This window comes from Ruditapes philippinarum, unplaced genomic scaffold, assembly GCF_026571515.1.
Source record: "Ruditapes philippinarum isolate M1 unplaced genomic scaffold, ASM2657151v2 ctg1848_1_1_1_1, whole genome shotgun sequence".
In the NCBI taxonomy this organism is placed as follows: Eukaryota; Metazoa; Mollusca; class Bivalvia; order Venerida; family Veneridae; genus Ruditapes; species Ruditapes philippinarum.
This window is the reverse complement of record NW_026858030.1, coordinates 91,777-109,149: the sequence shown is the minus strand read 5'-3', so window position 1 is coordinate 109,149 and position 17,373 is coordinate 91,777. Positions and strand designations below refer to the sequence as shown.

At 30.6% G+C, this 17,373-nt stretch overlaps 1 long non-coding RNA gene across 1 annotated transcript; it reads left to right on the top strand.

The window, feature by feature from the left end:
• Window positions 1-8,843: 8,843 nt before the first annotated feature.
• On the top strand, window positions 8,844-17,173 carry LOC132751870 (uncharacterized). Its single transcript, XR_009628734.1, has 3 exons — window positions 8,844-10,054; window positions 11,011-11,080; window positions 16,789-17,173. It is a non-coding gene; the product is annotated as an uncharacterized LOC132751870 (long non-coding RNA).
• The last annotated feature ends 200 nt before the right edge of the window (window positions 17,174-17,373 follow it).

Here is a 17,373-nt window from a genome sequence, read left to right as displayed (position 1 = left end):
TCAAACTCAGTTTTTGTCCACAGCATAACTCAAAAAGCCTTTGAGATATCAACATGAATTTTCATGTGGATAGATCTCACTCAGGAGGTGTGCAATGCAAGAGTGATAACTGTACCATTTCTAAATTTTGAGTAATTGCTCTTTGTTATTTTTCATACTTAATTTTTCACCTGAGTGGAGCATAAATTAACTAAAAAAACAAACTTTGAGATGTCAATGTAATCTTCATAGGTAGATAGATCTTTTTGAGGATGAATGTTGTGCGAAAGAATGATAACTCTAACCTTTATAATTTTTGAGTTATTGACATTTGTTATTTTCTTACTTTTTGTCCGGAGAATATCTAAAAAAGTGGTAGAGGTAACAACTTGAAACTTCATAGGTGGATAGCTCTTTTTGATGAGAAGTGCAGCACACTAGAATGATAACTAACCGTGCATTATGTTTCAGTTATTGCCCTTTGTTATTTTTATACTTAATTTTGTCCAGGGTATAACTACAAAAGCGTTTGAGATATCTTTACATGAACCTTCAAAAGGTGGACAGATCTCACTCAGGAGATATGCAGTGCAAAAGAGTTATAACTCTACCCTTCATAATTTTTAGTTATTGCCCTTTGTTATTTTTCATACTAATTTTTTCACCTCAGTTGAGCATATCTCTGAAAAAGTCTTTGAAATGTCAACATGAAACTTCATAGGTGGACAGATCTTTTGAGGAGGAATGTTGTGCGCAAGAATGATAACTCTATCCTTTATAATGTTTTTGAGTTATTGCCATTTGTTATTTTTCAAAACTTTTTTGTCCGGAGCTTATCTAAAAAAAATGTTAGAGGTAACAACTTGAAACTTCATAGGTAGATAGATCTTATTGGGAGCATTGCAGCACACTAGAATGATAACATACCGTGCATTGTTTTTTCAGTTATTGCACTTTGTTATTTTTCATACTTTGATTTTGTCCAGGGTATAACTACAAAAGCATTTGAGATTTCAACATGAAACTTCATAGGTGGAATAGATCTTACTCAGGAGGTATGTAGTAGCAAAAGAGTGATAAACTCTACCCTTCATAAATTTTTGAGTTATTTTCCATACTAAATTTTTCACCTGAGTGGAGCATATCTCTGAAAAAGTCTTTGAAATGTCAACATGAAACTTTATAGGTGGATATATCTTATTGGGGAGGAATGTTGTGCGCAAGAATAATACCCTTTATATTTTGTTAGTTATTGCCATTTGTTATTTTTCATACTTTTTTGTCCGGAGCTTATCTCAATTATTATTATTGAGCCTTGATTTTAAAACTAAATGTGTCTGTATTTTTCTTACCATCCTTTACTGGTTTTAGATTATCATTATTGTTTAATAGGTTTACTTAATTAATGTTGTTTCATTATGTCTTATATATATTTGATTATGTTTTATCGGATTTATGTAAAGCACTCTTGAACATTTATTATTTATGAAAAGAGTGCTATAGAAATGTGGTATATAATAATAATAATAATAATAATAATAATAATAATAATATAATAATCTCAAAAAGGTGTTAGCGGCGGTATCAACTTGAAACTTATTAGGTGGATAGATCTCATTGAGGAGGAGTGCAGCACACAAGACATTTAACCTACCGTGCATTATTTTTCAGTTATTGCCCTTTGTTATTTTTCATACTTAAGAGCATAACTACAAAGGCCTTTGAGATATCAACATGAACCTTCATAGGTGGATAAATCTCACTCGAGAGGTATGCAGTACACACAAGAATGATAATTATTCTGCTCTACTACATATAAACATGGCTCTTGTAACAAATTACATGAATTATGATATTTTAAAACCTTCTGAACAATGTTAACATGTCAATTCAAAACAATGCTATTTGGAGATACCTTATCAATATATTTAACTGGTTTTTTTTTTTTGTTTTTTTTGTGTGTGGGTTGGTTTTTTTTTCGCCGTGACAATCATATTGCTGCATTTCCTAGCAATTTTTTGCTTGTTGTGTTATGTTTAAACTAACCTATTCTTGACCTACAGACACTCACACACATTTTCTTTTGCAGTACACGCTTTCGGTTTATTTGGAAGGTTATGTAACCTATAGACAACAATTTTTAAATTAGTTTTGACGTAACATTAATATTAAGATGGCATCTGAAATGTGTAAAAACAGGATATGAACTTAGATAATGGTCCAAATTTTCGCGCTGGTGAAGTAATCTAAAATGATTTTGTTCTCAATTTATAGCTGACGCGTTTGAAAAGAAGTACAAATCCAAATAAGGAAAGCTCTTTGTTATTTAATTGAATTGGCTCTATAATGTATTGGCTCCTAGGTGGTTTATGCAATCGCATTTATATCTTACATATTTGAACGGCCCATGTTTTTTTAAGATCCGAAATAAAACTATCTAATGAACTTACTAACCTGAATATTTTATTGAAGTAATCAAATTTAAAACAAGTTCATGTTCTTTCATATTATTTAGTGTACATGTCTGAAAATACAAAATGTTTTTGGCAGATGTAAATGTGTGAATAGCTTTTTCAACTGACCAAATTTCGAAACAGCTGAACAATTTTCGAGTCAGTGTGATTTACACAATCAAACAACTATTCTCATGCTTTCTTTAAAAAAAGTGCGCATGCGTGAATGTAATGGACGTTTAAATTTTTGTGGCAAATAAATTTTCAAAATTTCGTAAAAATAAAAGAGATATGCATTCTAAAGTGATTGAGAAATATGTCAGCTTTTGGATAATAATGTAGTCAAAAAGAAAGGATAATTTTATTACACCTTCTTGTTATACAGGAAAAAACGGAAAAAGAGTAAAAGTTCGCCACAGATCACGGAGAATACTTGTGAAAAAAGGTTAGCTATGGCAAATAATAACCTTCCAAATAACTATTTTCAACAATTGCTTCAAGATAATGGACAATATCAGACAATGGGACAGACTGGTACTAATCAGGGAAGTCAACAGTTTGTAAGTAGTAACCAACAAAGCCATCAAACGTTTTCTACACCTGTAAACAATTATTCACCTGTTGGAAATATGGGGTCGCCAAATAGGACATATTACATTCCTAATGTGCAATCACCAACTATCCCAATGACTACAAACTTAAACAGTGATCACTTCAGCACACTTCTGCAACGGTTCGACCGCATAGAAACGAAGTTATCACAATTAGATATTATACAATCTACAGTTAGCAAAATAACCAGTCGTCTCGATAGTCTAGATCAAAAAGTGAAAGGGCTAGAATCAAAGATGGTGGATATTGAAACAAGTCGAAATTATGACAGTAGTTGTTTAACAGAAATAAGTGAAAAGCAAAAATATATGGATACAATGATATCAAAAATGAAAAACATGGAAAATGACTTGAATATAAGAGAGAAAGAAATGAAAGCAGACATTACAGACTTAAAAGGTAGGAGCATGCGTGACAATTTGTTGTTCTTTGGTATTGAGGAGGAAAAAGGAGAGAAAGACTCAGATTGTTGTGCCAAAGTTTTATCGTTAAAAGAAGAGAAGCTAGGTCACGAAAATGTCACAGAAGAGATTAAACTATACCGAGCTCATCGTATAGGTAAAATTCAAGCCTTCAAACAATAGACCAATTGTAGCAAAATTTGCTTATTTCCCAGACAGAGAAAGGGTGCGCATGGACGCTAAAAAATTGAAAAGACCCTACGGTATTAGCCAACAATTTCCAAATGAAGTTATGGAACGCCGCCGGAAGCTGATTCCGATAATGTTAGACGCAAGGAAGGCTGGGAAGGAATCCTACTTAGTAACTGACAAACTCTACATTGACGGACGCTTATACAACGACGAGACTTCCGGTCTTAGATAGGACCACCACGGAACAGAAATCAGATGTGTTTCATGGAATGTAGAAGGCTTATCTCAAATAAAAACAATTAACTCTGATTTCACGAATTTTATATCAAATTTTGAAATCATATTCTTAAGCGAAACATGGACAAATAAATCATCAAACATAGAATTAAATGGGTATAAGTTATACCATTCTTTCAGAAAATATCAAAATAAAAGAGCTAAGAGAAGCAGCGGTGGTATATTAGCATATGTTAAAAAACTCTATCGTTAAAGGTGTGAAATTGGTAAAAAACGATGTAGATTGCTTCATGTGGTTGAAATTAGATAAAGAATATTTTATGTTGCCTAATGATGTTTATATATGTTCTTTATACATTGCTCCAGAAAATTCTCCTGTTCATAATATGTATGACTGTGATTTATTTAGAAGATTAGAAACTGATGTACTTTTTTATCAAAATAAAGGAAGTGTATATGCTTGTGGGGATACAAATTCAAGGACAGGTTTAAAACCCGATTATATAAATCATGATGTACAGTTACCGGATCATGGTTATTCAGACATTGACACGTATTTACCGCGAGCGTCAACAGATCACGTATCAAACCGGTTTGGGGAACAATTACTTGATCTTTGTAAATCCACAGAAATTCGGATTGTAAACGGACGACTAGATATGGATTATAATACCGGTAAACCAACCTGCTATACATATAACGGAAACAGCGTAATTGATTACCTGTTAACTAAGAAATGCAATTTTGAAAACATTACTAATTTTCGCGTTCATGATTTAACAACGCACTCAAATCACACTCCGGTTTCATTCTCATTAAAAATTATGACTTCACCGGTTGAGGCAGAACCACGTAAACGCACGGTTTATAAATGGAATCCTGAGTATAGAGATGAATTTATTCGCGATATTTCGTGCGACGTTGAACTACTTTGTCAAAAATTATATGAATGCAAACAAAATAACCATGATCCTAACGAAATGGTAGATATATTTACTAAATTCCTGACTGATAAAGGAAATGTTTATTTTGAAACATGTCGTTCGATTTCATATAACACGTTTTTCTGCGATAGTAATAATAATATAAACAATAAATGGTTTGATGAAAGTTGTAAACAAAAATATATTGCTTATAAGAATTCAGTATCGCAATTCAATGCTAACAAATGCTGAAAATAAAGAGATGTTATATTGCAAAAAGAAAGATTATAAGTACCATTGTAGAAAAGTAAAAAGGAATTTTAATAGAAAACAAGCAACAACTTTGAAAGAAATGAGGAATAAAAAGCCAAAAGATTTTTGGAGATTATTTAGTAAGAAAAAGGCAAATTGTTTAGATGATAGTATTGAAATGGAAGAATTTTTTAATCATTTTAAGAACCTTACATCAGAGTTTTCAATAGAAGAAGATGTTGAAATAGAAACTTTTTTAAATAACTATGATAATTGTGAAAACATAAATTCTACATTTGATAAGTAAGATGCACCGTTTACTGTTACTGAAATAAGAAATGCAGTTAAACTTTTGGGGACGGATAAAGCTTGTTCGTTCGATCATATTATGTACGAATACTTCAAAGAGGGAATCGATATTTTAGATAAACCTTTGGAAATTTTATTTAACTATATTTTAGATAAACAATGTTTTCCTAAATCATGGTCAAGCGGCATGATAATACCTGTTGTTAAAAAGGGCGATTCAAGTTTACCTACAAACTACAGAGGTATTACTTTGATAAGCTGTTTTGCTAAATTATTTGCTGTAATAATAAATGAACGTTTGAAAAAATGGGCACTTGTAAATGGTATTCTCACTGACGCACAGTTTGGTTTTAAATCTATTTACAGTACAGTTGATGCTATTTTTCTCTTACATTCTTTTATCAAAAGACAGCTTAAACAAAAAAAGAAATTATATTGTTGTTTTGTAGACTTAATGAAATGCTTTGATTCAATATATAGAAATGCCCTTTGGGTCAAATTAATAAAGAATGGTGTAAATGGAAGAATTTTTAATGTTATTAGATCTTTGTATAATGAGGTTAAATTATGTGTTCGACATATTGATACATTGTCAGATTTCTTCAATTGTGATGTCGGTCTATTACAAGGGGAGATAATTTCGCCCATTTTGTATTCACTATTCGTAAATGATATAGAGGTGTTTTTACAAAATGACAGTAATTCATGTTTAACATTAGATCAGTTATCTATCTACCTATTACTATTTGATGACGACGCCGTACTTTTTTCAGAGACGGCAGACGGGCTACAACAATCATTAAATAATTTAAAAGATTATTGTCAGAAGTGGAAATTAAAAGTGAATGTTGAAAAAACAAAGGTTGTAATTTTCAAAAAAGGGGGGAGAATAAATAGAGATGAACATCGGTATTATGATGGGGAAATATTAGAAATTGTTTCATGTTTTAATTATTTAGGTATTGATTTTCCAGCGGTGGATCTTTTATGCAACTAAAACATTAGCAGACAAAGCTTTTAAAAGCAATGGGGTCCATTTTTGCCATAACGAGAGATTTAGAAGTGCCTGTAAATATTATGCTAAATCTTTTTGATTCTTATGTAGCATCTATATTGAATTATTCGAGTGAAGTTTGGGGTTTTATTAAAGCAGAAAATATTGAAAGAGTACATAGAAAAATCATGAAATGGTTATTAAATGTTAAAATGTCTACTACAAGTTCTGCTGTTTATGGTGAATTGGGTAGATTCCCTTTATAGGTAGAGAAATAAGGATTGTTAAGTATTTTTTTAAAGTTACATGATGAAAAAAAAACAATAATTGTATTTTATCAAGTACCATAAGTAAATTAAGACAGGATGCTGGAGATAATAATGTTGTCAATTGGGCTTCAAAAGTAAGAGATTTATTACAAAATGCTGGTTTTAATGATGTTTGGTTGTTTCCTTCTTCAGTAGATATAAATAAGTTTACAGTAATTTTTCGTACACGACTTCAGGATATATATGTTAATAACTGGAGACAGGATATCTCATCCAGATCTTCACTTTTATTATTCAAAGAAATAAAACCTATTTTTGAAATATCAGAATATTTAACAAAGATGAAATGTCCAATTTCAAGATATACTCTTGCTAAATTACGTTTGTCGTCTCATCAATTTTTTATTGAAACTGGAAGACATAGAAGTATTGATAGAAATGATAGGAAATGCCAACTATGCCAATGTAATGATATTGAAGATGAATTTCATTTTGTATTAATTTGCTCAGCTTATACAACATTAAGGAAACAATGCATTCCTAGATATTATTATACACGCCCAAGTATGTTAAAATTTACTGAATTGTTACAGTGTACAAATGCAAACATTTTAAATAAATTAGCCAATTATTGTAAAAAAGCATTTGATGTTCGAAGGAATTCATTAAATCATTAAAAAAAGACATAATAAATGACTCATCACTAGAATGTACTCAAACATATATTTAAAGAAAAAAAAATGAATTAGAAATTAAATACAGCAATATATTTATATACATGTATTAATTGTATATAATAATCTATTAATATGTTATATAAAATGTCACATTACTTCATGTATGTAAATAAAGGTATGTATGTATGTATCGATGAACTGTAAATGTTCCAGTTAGACAAATAAATTTTCTGTTCTGTTCTGTTTAAAACAGTTTTCACATTCTGTTCCTTTCCTTTAGGCAGTGCACACTGTATTAAACTAATTTTATGATAATTATAAAGTGACATCTTTGATTTAATAAACTGATGCAAACCAGTAAATCGTGCATATGAAAGCAATAATTAGGGAAATGTGCCAATGTATGAATTTTATTGCAACATCTTGTACAAATACGCCCCACTTTGAAGTATGGGAACCAACATATTATCGAATGACTCCGCCCATAGCCGACTGGTTCCCATCTTCAAAGCGCAGCGCATTTTGCACACGGTAAAGCTGGGGCCACGTTTAAATTTATGGAAATATTTTGTAAATGGAGTAAAACGGCGATAACCTTGATGTTTATTTCGGCTGTTGCGTTGTTTATATAACCATTTGCAGCGCAACGTCGTATTTTTACGTTTCCCGCACTTTTATAACGTTACGTCATTGTTATATTTGTTATGTTTATATTATACGTTACTGTCTGAAGATATGTGAAAACATTTGAAAGCGCTAACAGAAATGAACGTATAAAAAATTAACGAACTTTGTACTCTGCATTTCCCATAACATACTTTTTTTATACATGATATCCACACAAGGAATCGAACTTCTTTATATATATATATATATATATATATATATATATATATATATATATATATATATATATGATCAGTACATGTGCTGGGATTGACAAATATACATTTTATTTGGATTATTTTAAAGGCGTTTTAAGCTCCTCACCCCAAGTGTTTGTGAATTACACATGGTTTTTAAATAATTATTGTTGCGTTTTATTCCGTATGGAATATTTCTCGATTAAAATATTATTACTTTACTATTATAGTTAAAAGTTACTCCGCAATGATGAGTATAACCTTGAATTACTTTTGTATGCGCAGCGTTCCGGTAGTTGTTGCACGCCTTCAAAGTTAGACTTTTTTCCGAGCTTCAACAAAACAGGGATGTATTAGGTTGTAATTTCTGTAATTCTTTTAATTTTTATAGCCTATTCATACAATAAAACAGTAATAGACTAGTGTGCCATTGAATATGATGTGAGATTCACGGGCAGAAAGCCATATTGACATTATGCTGGTGAATATCACACTATATTCAATGGCCCACTGTCAATAATTGTATAATATTGCATACATTAAAATAAAGAGTTCCAAAGTCAATTTCGGTGCCAGAACCGTTCACTCTCCAAACTGGGTCAATATTATCAACATTTCAAGAATGCTTCCATTGCGTCAAAACTTCATGTCGTATAACGGAGAAAGAACTCACAGATGTTACATACTTTTAATATACAAATACAAACACACAAGTGTACGAGTCGAATACCAAAGTCGAACTCTCCCTTTGACATTTGAGAATAGTATATATAAAGACAACCTGTCATAAGAACATTTTATAATGTATATAAATACACACGTTTTAGAGTTACATATATTAATCATTTTGACATAAGATCAGTGCGCATGTATCCTGAACTATAATACTCATAAATCATGTCATGTTCCATAGTGCACATTATGAAATAAAAACCTTAATATATGTATATACATGTTGACTTGTCATTCTTTTTGAATATAGCGTGTATGACTCATTAGCCTGTGCAACCAGCTATACGACAATTCCTCCTTTACTTATATAAAAAAAATTTAAACAAAAAGTATTAAACAAGGTATCAAATATCAAATATTTCAACTCGTTCTAAAAAATCAAAAAAAAAAAATCTAAATATACATCAACCTTTTGTCACTTTATTTTAAAAGAAAAATCACCTTAGGTAATATCCGGTCAGGGATGTCCGGTCAGAGATGTTATCTAATGACTTTTTATTACTTTATTTTTAAAAGAAAAAATCACCTTAAGTCATATCATCTCTGATTGGTCAATTGAATATCGTGTGTAACCTTTTCATGTTTGAATTCATTTTAATAGAGAAATTTGGATAGATACAATGTAGCACAGGTAAGTTTACTTTTGATATTAGTTTTAAAAGTTTTGAATAAGTAAAATAATAATTATTGTTAAATGTTCGATTAATCTTTATGCAAAAAATACCAAAATAATATGTTAAAGTAACATAAGGTAAATATTATAGCTTTATAAGTTTTTCAATAAATATTAAATTTCCTTTATTTCATCATAAAAAAAAGTTAATTTCTAGAGATCAAGAAAACATAAAAAACAAACAAATAAGTTAACAATTTTCAAAGAACAAATTATTTTAAGAATATTAATTAGAAAAACTTTAAGGTATAAAATTTAACAGAATTATATGTATGATAAGAGTAGAAAAGATATTTATATACGAAAAAGTTTAAAAAATATTATAAACAATTGATAATTGATAAAATGTCCAGGTGTTTCATTTCCTGTAAAACGTGTATTGTGCATGCGCATTGAACACTTCCTGTGACGGGTATATTTTTGTAACAGGTACTTGCTGACATCAGTATGGCTTGGTCGTTTGACGTGTCGGGAATTTCAAATCGTTGGTATGTAGCTTTTTAAAGTATAATTTTAAATTGACACTCATAATTGTTCATAAATGTTTGATGTTCTTGAAGATTCCTTTAAATTAATATATATGTATTTGATATGTGTAAACGTAGACTTTATACACACGTTGATAAAGTTATATTCGAATATTTATTGGCACATCTGTAAACGCTGTTCTTGTTTCGTCGTTGTAAAAAGAATGTCTTGTATTGAACAATACAACAAAGTGATGATAGATCTATAATTCTTCATTTATGTAGCAATGTTTTTTGAGTAAAAGATAATTAAATTAACAGTTTGCTGTTGCACGATCCTCGCAAATGTTTATGTGATATTTATTTTGGATATCTCTGTCGCGCACAAATAATTATTTTGATAAGAAATTGTCATCAGTATTTCTCTGGGTTTTTGTTTTTAAGTTTATATAACACATAGAAAAACACATTCTATTGATAAACGGAAGTTTTCGGCTTCTCTGGTTGAAGACAGGAACAAAAGTTTATTTGATTCCACAATTTGTTGTTGTTGTTGTTGACGGCTGTAACAGCATAGTTATGTATCTTAAACATCGTAGACGGTTATTTCATATAATTTTACATCGAAGAAGGTGTTTATGGTTATATCTGCATGGTTTTGCATCGAAGAAGGTGTTTATGGTTATATCTGCATGGTTTTACATCGAAGAAGGTGTTTATGGTTATATCTGCATGGTTTTACATCGAAGAAGGTGTTTATGGTTATATCTGCATGGTTTTTGTTGTACATAGTTTGACATCGTAGAGGCTGACTGTAATATTTCTAGTCAGGCGGTGTTTGACTGTACCGGCGAATTCGCTCGCACCTCTCTGTCTTGGCTGGACGACAAGTGATCGTTAGACCAATATTTTGCATTTTCGTCCGTTGTCAGATCGGTTAATAGATATTATATACAATAAACATAATTTTGTTTCAGATATATGAACAACAAGACAACTGTCATAAAATGCATAGGATAAGAATTCCAATGAAAGATGTTCTCTAGTGTAAGTATCTTATTTATGTAATACTTGATATTTAAAAAATTTTTACTTTTCTAGACATATTTTGTTAGTTTTTAACTAAGCTATTAACTTAAGTTTTATTTCGACAATAAGACTTATCCCAATTTAAACTTTATTTAATGATTGTGCGTTGACAGTTGAAACATGTATGTATACACATGCTATTCTAATATGAAATAAAGTATATAATCAATTTGAAACTCATGATTAAGTGCTGTCATTTACTTTGAAATGCATTTTAATTAACCGATCTATTAATAAACATATAGCGAATAACGATCATTTTAATCAATAAAAAAAATCAAAGATATATATTTCTAATAAAAGCAAGTTGAAACTTGATATAAATGAATACAACCACCAAAAATATAAAGATATATGATTAAATAATGTAATTTTCTGTTTTGTTTTATATTGTTTTCTTTTAACATATATATTTTCTTCTTTCCATAATTACTATTTACAATGCCTGAGGTCAATTTACCGAAAATTAGTATAGCATATAACACGGAATATAACTTTCTATAGCATACTGGCTAATCCTTGTAAAAACATTTTAACATTCGGTTTCAAGCGTTTATTATTACTATGTACCTTTGTGTTTACTTTACCAGATACTTTATATCGAAGTTTTACAATACTTTTCTTTTTACTAGAAATAGAGTTTATAAACATTTCATTATCCGAATCATTATCATCAGCCATTGAATCTGACTGAATAGCATTATATGCTGCTTGTGACTGAGGATTGCTATTTACTTGTATGGAATTTGAGTCTGATAATTCTGAATCAGTCTGCGATTGCATTTCTTCTGAATGTGCATTACTTTGAGCATTTTCATTATTTGAAATTTGTTGTTGTTGTCGAAGATGTTTCTGTAATTCGGCTAATGGAATATCATCTTCACTATCAGAATTTGACCTTTCTTTTCTAACATTCTTAGCAACTTGGGGTAATACTGATTCTGGTATTTCTGAAGCATCATCAGTATCGCTATTTTCAGGTGTAACTACAAATGTGGCATTTCTTTTTGGTCGGCCAGTATCATCTGCTTTTGGTATTGACCAGTCATTAATATTTGCGAGCCTAATTTGTTCTGCATGGACTTTAACTGTTGAATTGTCAAACTGATTTTTTATTATATAAGTTAATGGTGACCTTTTCTCCATAATTCTATAAAAAGGCTTCCAATTCACATCTAGTTTGCTTCTTTTACGAAAATTCTTATAAAATACGGGATCGCCAATTTCAAATTTGATATCTTTTGCGGTCTTATCTGCATAGCTAGCTTGTTCTCGTTTTGCTTTTTTAAGGTTCTTATAAACAGATAGAAAAGTATTATGTTGTTCTTGTAATGCAATTTTGTGATACTCTTCGCCATGATAGCGCTGCCTTGGTTGTAGCAACAGGTCGACCGGTAATATGGCCTCACGGTTATATAACAAATAAAATGGACTATGCTTTGAAGTCCTAGAGACATTGAATCTAAGTGCGGCTAGTGTCATGTTAAGATGAATATCCCATTGTTTGAGATTTCCCTGAATTCTTTTAGCTAAGATATCATGTATGACATGGTGAGAACGTTCATTTTTCGCGTTTCCGGCAACATGATAAGTAGTTGTACGCACGTGATCAATTTTTAACTCTTTAAGTGTTTCTTTAAAAGCATTACTTGTAAATTCTGATCCATTGTCAGTGACAATTTGTAATGGACATGCGTATCTAGGGTAAATTTCTTCTAATAGTAAATGTATAATTGTATCAGTACTTTTGTCAGCAGTAGGGAAACACTCGGGATAACCACTGTAAAGGTCAATAAAACAAATAATGTAGCGGTTACCACTCATTGTTTTTTCATAGGGCCCTATAACGTCGATACTCATGGTCTGGAATGAATACATTGGTACTCTTGTTTCGCCCATAGGTGCTTTTATTTTTGTAAGATTACGTGACTGACAATCAACACATTTAGAAACATATTCATACAATTCTTTGAACATATTTGGCCAAAAATATTTTTGTTTTATTGTTGTAAATAACCTCTGTGTTCCTGGGTGACCATTATTTAAATGATATTGAGTAATGACAAGGTGTTTTAAGTGTTGCGGAACAAACAATCTAAGATTAGGATTATCATCTACATTAGACAGATAATAAAGAACTTGGTCAATTTCTAAATATTTGCTCTGCACTGATTTAGTTGGCTGTCCGTGACGTAGTAACATTTTCAGTTCAAGAATAGTTTGATCTTTATCTTGCTCAGAGGCCATATTTAATTTTTCTAATTGTTTAATATCTTCTACAATTGGCTCTTGAAATTGGTATTCTTTGTTTGCTATTTCTTTGGCATTAAAGTGCGTAGAATCAAAAGCATTTACTTCATAGCTTTTATCAGTTTTCACAGCATGTACATTATCATTATTTGAATTTTTACTTGAATTTGAGACTGTTATTTCGAAGGCATTGTCATTTATATCAGGCTCATAAAGTTCAATATCGGACTTGTTAGCATTTTTATCATCAGCTGGAGGTCTAGAAAAGAAATCGGCAATTAAATTTAATTTTCCTGGCAAATATTCAATTTTACAGTTATAGGCAGAGATATTTAAAGCCCAAAGCTGAATTCTTTTGTTGTTTTGCATAGGTGCTTCTAGAAGATATTTTAAAGGTTTATGGTCTGTAAATATAGTAAACTCTGCATTATGTAAATAAACATCTAATTTTTGTAACGCATAATGAATACTGAATGCTTCTTTTTCTATGGTACTGTACTTTCTTTGAGATTCACTTAATTTATGAGATAAGAAGTATATAGGTTTTTCAATACCAGATTTGTCACATTTCTGACTTAAACATGCTCCGACCACTAAATCTGAGGAGTCCGTGTATAGAATATAAGGCTTATTTGGGTCTGGGAATGCTAAAAGTGGAATACGTGTTAACATTTTCTTTAATTGTTCAAAACTTTCTTGACATTCTTTTGTCCATTTAAACAAAACACGTTTTCTTGTAAGATTGATTAGAGGTTCAACAATTTTAGAATATTTAGGGCAAAATCTTCTATAAAAACCAGCAGCACCAAGTAAAGATCTGACATCTTTAACACATTTTGGTACCGGAAGTGAACTAATAGCTTTTACTTTTTCCGGGTCTGGTTTTATACCTTCATGATCAATTATAAAACCAAGGTACTTTGTTTGTTGCTGAATAAAACTGCACTTTTTCAGTTTAAGTTTTAATTTATGCTCTTTAAGCTTTGAAAATACTGTCTGTATATGTGATAAATGTTCATTTAATGACTTCGAAAATATTAGAATGTCGTCAAGATAACTGACAGCAAATGCCTCTAAACCTTGTAAGACATGTGACATGAGTTCTTGGAAAACTCCAGGGGCAGAAACTAGGCCAAAAGGTGTTACGTTGAACTCGGACAAGCCTCGGAATGTCGTAAAAGCCGTTTTTTCCTTGTCTGATTCATGCACGGGTATTTGCCAAAACCCTGAGCGCATGTCTAGTGTTGTAAAATATTTCGAAGACCCTAGTAGTGTTAAAATATCGTCAATTAATGGGAGAGGATATGATGTTGGCTTTGTAATTTTATTCAATTGTCTAAAATCAACACAAAACCGTTTACTGCCGTCACGTTTTCCGACAATAACAACAGGAAATGAATAAGGGCTATGACTTCTTCTTATAATATTAGCATCTAACATCTCATCGATTGCGTCACTCATAAATTTTCTATATTTTAAAGGTGTGCGATATGGGCTTAATTTGATTGGAGGATGATTACCTGTTGGTATTTTCATGGTTACAGTATCTGTCTGTGATAATTCAGAATCTTTATTTGCGAAAATATTTCTATTTTTCCTTAATAAGTCTCTAACAATATTAAAATGCTCTGAAGGTGTATGAATGTCACGTTCGAAATCGTTGTTAAGAGGGGAAGTTGTTCGAAGAGCCTCTGTGACCGAGTTAATGCTCTCAACTTCTGAAACTTTAGCAACTACTGAATCTCGTTTCAATCTTATAGTTTTATGTGTATTATTGACAATCATAATAGGAAATCTTCTATCAGCCGAAAGTTTCATAACAGAATTTGTTATCATAAGACCTGGTTCAGAAGCAATCATTCCAGTTTCTATACTTTTTAATTCATATAATTTATCATTTTCCAAGCCTGGATTTTGTTTTAACTTAACAGTGCACACATTAACTGTTTGAGGTTTCAGAATAACATCCTGCTTTAATCTAACAATTGATGCAATATGAATATCTTCTTCGAGGGGTACATATGTATTATTAACTCTTAAGCAGCCTAAATCAAAATATAATCTAACACCATTTTGTGTTAACCAATCACGGCCTAAAATAATATTTCTATTCATTTTAGAAACAACATAGAATTTTTGAGTTGTTTCTGTTTTCCCTATTTGAAAATTAAGATTTATATAACCATCTATATGTAAATAATTTCCGTCAACTGAACATAAATTAATTTCTGTTTTATAAGTTGAGGGGGATTCTTCAATTTTCTATATATTCTGCGATGCAGAAGACAAACTTCAGCACCTGAATCTACTAACGATCTGTATTTATAGTTTTCTATTTTAATCAAACACGAATTAGGGCTTCCAGCTAATGCTATACTAAATTTTGGTGTTTTATCGTTCCTGTCAATGACCCCTTTGTGACAGGAACTTGCTAGTTTTCCTGAAAATTTATTTTGTTTCTGTCGTAAAAATTTTGTTTACGACATTCACTCATAATATGACCAAAATTATTACATTTCCAGCACTTAATCTTTGATTTCAAACTATTACTGCTATTATTTTTCCTAAATCGTGAAAAATTTTGTCGGTGAAATACAGAATATATTTCATTTTTCCTAAATCTACATCTACGCACATGGTGACCTGGTCTCTTACAGTACACGCAAAAATTTCTTGTATAATAATGATTAAAATTATTTGCTTTGTAATTCATGTATTTTGCGTGATTTTGAGAATTAGAAAATTTTACTCTGGCAGAAAATCTAGCTCTGAAATTTTGTTCATTCATTGCACAAGTAATTGCTTCTTGTAAAGTTTTTGGCTTTTCTCTCATAAGTTTAAGTTTTAAATAATTATGCGCTAAATTATCCGTAAACAATTCTACTAACTGAAGTTCAATTAAACTATTATCTCCTAGTTTTTAATTTTCATAAGCGGTTTCAGCATAATTAATAAATTTTTCCCCAAAAATTTGAACACTTTCTCCAAAATCTTGTTTTAAATTTCTCAAAAGATAAAATTCATGATGTAAATCTTTAATTTCCCCAAATCTAGTACTTATTTCTTCTTTTAATTGTTCCCACGAATTACGATGATTATCACGCAAATATCTACATATAAAATCGCTTACAGTCCCTTTACTTGATTGAAATGCGACTAATTTTATTTTATTATCATCCAAACCTTTTAAAACAGCATATTTTTCTATAGATTTTATCCAGTCATTAAAATATTTAGAATTTCCATCAAAATTTTGTACTATTTCTGATAAACCCTGTGTACCTATGATAGTTGAAATATTGTTCAATTTATCTGACAAATTTTCAAAAATTGTAGCTATTTCTTGATCTGACATCTTCAAAATTAGCAAATTACAGGTATATAAACGATCACTCACCTTTAATTTTCTGTTTCAGGTACTTCGTTGTGTCCCGCTGTCCAAAATCGTCGCTTCGACATCGCTGGTCTTAGGCGCCAAATCAACCGTTGTCGTATAACGGAGAAAGAACTCACAACTGTTACATACTTTTAATATACAAATACAAACACGCATGTGTACGAGTGGAATACCAAAGTCGAACTCTCCCTTCTGACATTTGAGAATAGTATATATAAAGACAACCTGTCATAAGGACATTTTATAATGTATATAAATACACACGTTTTAGAGTTACATATATTAATCATTTTGACATAAGATCAGTGCGCATGTATCCTGAACTATAATACTCATAAATCATGTCATGTTCCATAGTGCATATTATGAAATAAAAACCTTAATATATGTATATACATGTTGACTTGTCATTCTTTTTGAATATAGCGTGTATGACTCATTAGCCTGTGCAACCAGCTATACGATATTCATTTTCCAGAGTAAGTTTATCCACCGAGTTTTTAAAGATCTTGAAAGAATAGTTCTTGTACATTATATTAAGTAATCAGTAAAGAGAATAAATGCCATTAATAAGTGACAGTATAAGTTCTCATAAATGTAATTT